This window comes from Prosopis cineraria, unplaced genomic scaffold (assembly GCF_029017545.1).
Source record: "Prosopis cineraria cultivar Desert tree isolate PC_DT_omini unplaced genomic scaffold, ASM2901754v1 PC8, whole genome shotgun sequence".
Lineage (NCBI taxonomy): Eukaryota > Viridiplantae > Streptophyta > Magnoliopsida > Fabales > Fabaceae > Prosopis > Prosopis cineraria.
This window is the reverse complement of record NW_026555339.1, coordinates 1,503,600-1,510,098: the sequence shown is the minus strand read 5'-3', so window position 1 is coordinate 1,510,098 and position 6,499 is coordinate 1,503,600. Positions and strand designations below refer to the sequence as shown.

The 6,499-nt window shown below is 38.4% G+C and overlaps 1 pseudogene; it reads left to right on the top strand.

Annotated features, from left to right (window-relative positions):
* Window positions 1-639: 639 nt before the first annotated feature.
* On the top strand, window positions 640-4,197 carry LOC129317610 (probable inactive receptor kinase At5g67200; annotated as a pseudogene).
* Window positions 4,198-6,499: the final 2,302 nt, after the last annotated feature.

Genomic DNA, 6,499 nt, shown 5'->3' with positions numbered 1-6,499 from the left:
TTTTGATCTCCAAGTGACCCAATTTCACTTTGATCTAAATTATACCTGAAAATCCAACCGAAAACACTTATTATTCTTGTCTGACTACACACGACGTCAACTTACTTAATTATTTTAATTAAGCTTAATAAATCATATAATTAAAAATTAAGATGTTATAACTGCTACTGAGGTGGTGCTCAATTGCTTGTTGTCAAGTGTGTTGAGATTAATGAAGGATATAATGGAGAAGATAAGGGTGAGGATTGGTGGAATTTGAACTCCATGAGTTCAATTTCATCAATTTTGATAAAAATGATTTTTTCGTGAAAGCTCAATTCAACATTTTTTTACCCAGCTAAACATACAAAATTTTGAATTCAATTTTCATATTTATCTCCATCATTTCAATTCAACCATACGAAAGGGGACTAAATTAATGAGTAATGTAATAGCAAGGTGAAAAGGTCGGTGTGAAAATGATATTTAAGTGTATCTACTGTTCTACTGTGACTTGTGAAATCTATTATCACTGGGGATGGTGGGTACCGGAGCTTCACGTGATTTCTGAGCCATGCTGGGACAGCTGCTCCTGTATCCTTTTGTCACGTACTGCTCGCTTCACTTCTATGACTGCGAGCCTCTTCTCTTCGGTCTCTGTAATATATTTTCCCTAGTCCCTACTACTTTTTACAACTCTTGGGGAAAAAAAAAAAAAAACCCTATTCCCAGTCCTTTAGCCCCGTAGACCATGACAATTGTGGACTTACATCTATACCCACTTGCTTCCTGAATCGACCTGAGAGAGGGTTCTGAGGACCCTGAGATTGCTTCCTGCGTATATATTCTCTCATTTCCTTTATTCTTTTTAACCCATCCTTTTTCTGCAATGCTTAGACTACATCATTTCCGCCTTCTACTTCAAGTTCAAAACTTCTTGTTTCTGCTTTCAGTTGTGTTGTTTTTACTTTGCTCCTTCGTTGCTCCTTCCAGACCTCTCATGCATCATCCTCCATCTGCATTTCATCTGTTCTTACCTCCTGATGCTGCTGCCTTACTGTCATTCAAATCCAAAGCTGATCTCAACAATCACCTCCGTTTCCCTCATAACATTTCCGGAGACGCTTTCTGCAAATGGCAAGGTGTTCAATGCAATGCAAAACTAAAGGTGGAGCGTCTTGTTCTTCAAGGTTTAGATCTCGGTGGTATCTTCGCTTCGAACACATTGTCTGGTCTTGACCAGCTCCGAGTGCTCAGCTTGCAGAATAACTCCCTCACCGGACCCATCCCGGATCTCTCCGGTCTCCACAACCTCAAAAGCCTCTTCCTCGATAATAATCGGTTCACGGGTTCTTTTCCTCCTTCAGTCCTCTCCCTTCACAGGCTTCGCACGTTGGATTTCTCTCACAACAATCTCTCAGGGCCTATCCCCGCCAACTTAACGAAGCTAGACCGTTTCTACTACCTCCGTCTCGGCTGGAATAGATTCAACGGAACCATTCCTCCTTTCAATCAGTCTTCTCTCCGAACATTCGACGTCACTGGTAACAACTTTTCCGGTCCCATTCCTGTCACGCCCACTTTAGTCCGTTTTGGACCCTCCTCCTTCTCTCTAAATCCAGGCCTCTGCGGGGAAATCATCCACAAAGAATGCCATCCAAACGCACCTTTCTTCGGAACGGCGGCACCACTCGTGGCAGCGCCGCCGCCTCCGGCGGTGCAGCTTGGGCAGAGTGCACAAGCCCACGGCGTCGACGGGTTGATTCGTCCGCCGTACAAGAAACACAATGGAAACGCTGTTATTATTGGGTTCTGCGCAGGGGTTTGCGTCCTTATCGCTTCGCTTGTCTGTTTCGTGGTGGTCATCAGGAAACACGGAGACAAGAAGCAGTCTTCGAGGACTCTAATAGATTCGGATGGGGCGGCGACCGTAGAAGCAGCGGCTGTGATGCAGATGGAGCAAGAGAAGGAACTGGAAGAGAAGGTGAAGAAGGTGCAGGAGATGCAAGTGGGGAAGAGTGGGAGCTTAATGTTCTGTGCGGGGGAGGCGCACCTTTATACGCTGGATCAGTTGATGAGAGCCTCTGCCGAGCTTTTGGGGAGGGGTTCGCTAGGAACCACCTACAAAGCGGTGTTGGATAACCGTTTGATCGTCACTGTGAAGCGCCTTGATGCTACTAAAATGGCCGCAGACTCAACCAAGGAAATGTTTGAGAGTCATATGGAATCAGTGGGTGGGCTTCGCCATCCCAATTTGGTGCCCTTAGGGCCTATTTTCAGGCCAGGGAAGAGAGGCTTCTTATCTATGATTACGAGCCTAATGGCAGTCTTTTCTCCCTTGTCCATGGTAAGTTTTTCTGTTCCGGACTTGTTAGCTTTAGTTTGCTTCTCTCTGTATATCCTTTCCGGTCGGTGAGTTGAAGCATTCACTCGGCCGAGTGACATTGAACTGATCCTCTCAAGTCCAATGCATGCTTGTTTCCTTGATTTGCGGGTTACTATCTTAATTTCAAAAAAGTGTGCTTGCTGTTGCCAAAATAACGAGTATTCTAATGGGTAATGACGTGGAGTTCGTAAAAAATCCTTTGAAATTCTCTTCACATGTGATCCATTTCTCGGATTTGATAGCACCTGAGCTAAAGCCCGAGAATCTTGCTGCCGGCTACATAACAATTGCTTTTCTGAACTTAGTTAAGCCAGGCAACCAACAGTGTACTTTAATCGATAAACGCCCCTAGTCTTGTTGAGATGACTCATAACCGGTCCTTGTCGTCTAGGGTCCTGTGCATTGCTCTCTTTCCCTCTCTCACTCTCCCGTGGCCAGAATTTATTCCGTAATCCTTAAATTTCAAACAGCATGGGCTGTCTGTTAGCTTCCGGTTATTTGTCTACGGTTGTTGATTACCTTGCAATGGGGATCATGTTGCCAAGTGGCATTGGGGCCTTTTTAACTCTTTAAATTGTACGAACATTGACTGTAGCTATTCAATTGTGTTGTCGTTGGACAAGATCTGTGCAAATGAGTTGATTTTTAATTCACCTGCACCCTCGTCGCAGAGGTGGAACCCAGTTGCCTGCTTATTATTATTATAATTTGCTCGAGCAACCATTGAATGGATCCCTTATGTATGATATTCATACGTCGCATTACTTTGAATCTCTTCTGCACGTGTTGGGTTTTTGGACGTGTCCCAAAACTTGTTGACTAGTGGATGACTGGATGTTGAATTGAGAATAGCAAGTGTTTATTGATAGTGTGGTGGACGCAGGTTCACGATCAAGCAGGGCAAGGCCATTGCACTGGACATCGTGTCTGAAGATAGCAGAGGACGTAGCACAAGGGCTTTCCTACATCCACCAAGCCTGGAGACTGGTGCACGGCAATCTAAAGTCCTCCAACGTTTTGCTGGGCCCTGATTTTGAAGCGTGCATCACTGATTACTGTCTTTCCATGCTGGCCAACCCTTGCAGCTTCCAGGACGACCCTGATTCTGCCGCGTATAGAGCCCCTGAGACCCGCAATCCGAATCACCAGCCAACCCCCAAATCTGACGTTTATGCCTACGGCGTTTTGTTGCTGGAACTTCTGACGGGGAAGCCTCCTTCGGAGCACCCTTTATTGGTGCCCACCGATAGGGTGAGTTGGGTGAAATCCGTGCGGGAAGATAACGGAGGGAAAGACAACAGAATGGACATGCTTGTTGAGGTCGCTACTACTTGTAGCTTGACCTCCCCTGAGCAGAGGCCCACTATGTGGCAGGTCCTGAAAATGTTGCAGGAGATTAAAGAGATTGTATTATTGGAGGATAGTGCGCATTAGACCTGCACCCCACCATCTTGTATCGTCTTTTCTTTCGTTTTTGTTTAGTTATTACATGATATATATTGGATAGGGGAAAAGTTCGGTGTTAGCTAATGATTAGATTTGATGGGAAACTAAACATAAAAATCCTGAGTCCATACGATGTTCTATCCCTTCAATTCCACTTTCTGGGCATTTGACTCTTGACAACAATGCGGGATGCAACTTGCTTAGCTTCTCGATTGATGGGCTTTTCTATTGGTTTCCCTGTACTACCGGAAACACAATCTGTATTTGGATGTGGTAAAATACAGGTGAGAGATAGATACTAATTTATTATATCCGCGTGTTATTTAAATTCTAATTACATATTAAGTTCAATATTGTGAAATGAGCATTCTAATTTTATGATACAATCTTATAGTGTTAAAAGTAGTTTCATTAATTATTTGGGAGATGTTGCCTGATGTTATTATATCGGTTGCGAATGGATTGTTAAAATGGAATTTTTACTACTTTGTTTAAATAATCTTTTAAATCGTATAGCTTTAAGTTTAAGGGAGGCATCAGTGAGAAGAGTGGAACATATAACTTTAATTTCAATTAAGAGATGTAGAGGAAGGCCTAAGAGAACACTTTTGGAAGTTATTGAACGCGATCTCTTAATTAATAATATTTTTAAAAACTTGATAAATGATATAGCACAATGGCGTCTTACAATCCATGTAGCCGACCTCACCTAGTGGGATAAATGCTTGTTGTTGTTGTTGTTTAAATAATCTTTTAATTAACTACATGCAATAAATCTTCATTCTTCGTGGATATGATGACTGCCTGCTTTTGTTCCACGCCTGATTTTGTCTCGCTGTGAGGAAAATTCAATTGGTTTTAGATTTTATTACATAATTGATTATTTGGATCCAAATTACATTTTGGCTTAAGCTGAAAAGAGTAGCTTTGGAGATTCAATCATACAGTTATTATTTGTTAGATATTTCACTTGCCAAATTTACCCTTCAATCAAATACACTTTTCCTTCTATCATATTCCAGCTGTGTCGCATCGTAGCATGAAGTCTTGGGCTTGAGCTGGAGAAAATGGGAATTGCGATGGGGAGGGTGTTTGCTGTATTTGGGCTTTCACGTTGGTGGTATAATGATATTATATACTTACACCTTTAAAAAATATAAAATATTTTTAATTAAATTTCATCTTCAATAAAATAAGTTACTTATTTTTAAATTAATTTTATTTTTTTATATTTATCCCTATTAAATACCTTACAATAAATATAAAATTATTATCAATAAGGACACTTTTTTAAAAAGATAATGATTATACCTCAAAAGACTAAAAATATTTTATATTTTTTAACATTCAATTCTCAAAAAATGCCTTACATTTTTAAATAGAGAGAGTACCACTTTTATTTAATTATATATACCTTTGATTTATTAGATACCTTGATTTAAAAAATGATTCAAAAAAAGTTAGACACCTGGTTCCCGTGAGGTTAAATTTGATCTATTTTTTTTACATAATTAAATTATTAATATTACTAAATAATATAATTGAAATTTCTAAATTTAAATTATATTTAATAATATTATATACTGTCATTATTTACATTTTAAAAAGCAGTGTCTCTTATTACAAAAAAAAAATATCTTTTATAATAATTTGTACATTTAAACTTGATTTTAACTCATTTATCCAGTTATATTTAATTTTATCAAATGTAAGTTCAGAAAATATATAAAAATAGTTACAATATAATATGATCAATTATTATCAAAATTAATCATACTAATCAATTATTTTCATAATTAATTTTACATAGCTGAAATCCACTAATAGTTCGGTGTAACGATTTATATCTTTCCCACTGGAAAATATCAAGATAAGGGAATCTAATTCAAGATATAGAATGGCAGGAATAATTTCAAAACCTCTCACGGGCGAGCACGTGTATTATCCAAAAAAGCTACAAACGTGATAATATATATTCCTTCATTAAAAAAAAAATAATATATTTTTTAAGAGATTGTGTGTTAAAAAATATAAAATATTTTTAATATTTTAAAATGTAATATTGTTCTTTTTTTTAAGGGTGCTCCTAATGAATAAATTACTTTATATTTGTTTTAAATAAAATACCTTATTAAATAAATGTAGATATAAAAAGATAATATTAATTTAAAAATAAGTAACTGCTTCAATTATTGAGGGGTGAGATTCGATTAAAAATATTTTATTTTTTAATAGAGTGAGTAAATAATTTCAACAGATCATTTTGTAGGTTAATTTGACATAAGCACATCCTAAAATTAATATGCAACGTAATTGTTCTTTTTTTTTTGTGGTCAAAATATGCAACGTTATTAGTGATTGTGATTGCTTCTTAAATTTATCAGCCCCTACCGTCTGTTTTAGGGGTAATTTTTTTGCCAAATTGTTGTTGGAGAATTTTCCGACGTTACTGCCATCATAATATTTTTTCGATCCAGGACAATTAAACGCAAATGACATTGATGGACACTGTCATCCCCATGAGAGTTCGTATTAATCTTCATTTGGAAATGGGTTTTAGTTATGGGTCAGTATGGGCTAAATTGGCTTAGTTTTGGACCAGAGGATGGGCCAACCCCAGGATAGAAGGAACCACACATATCATCCACGTTTCGCTGGAAAAAGGAGGATGATGGCAGCTGCTATGGC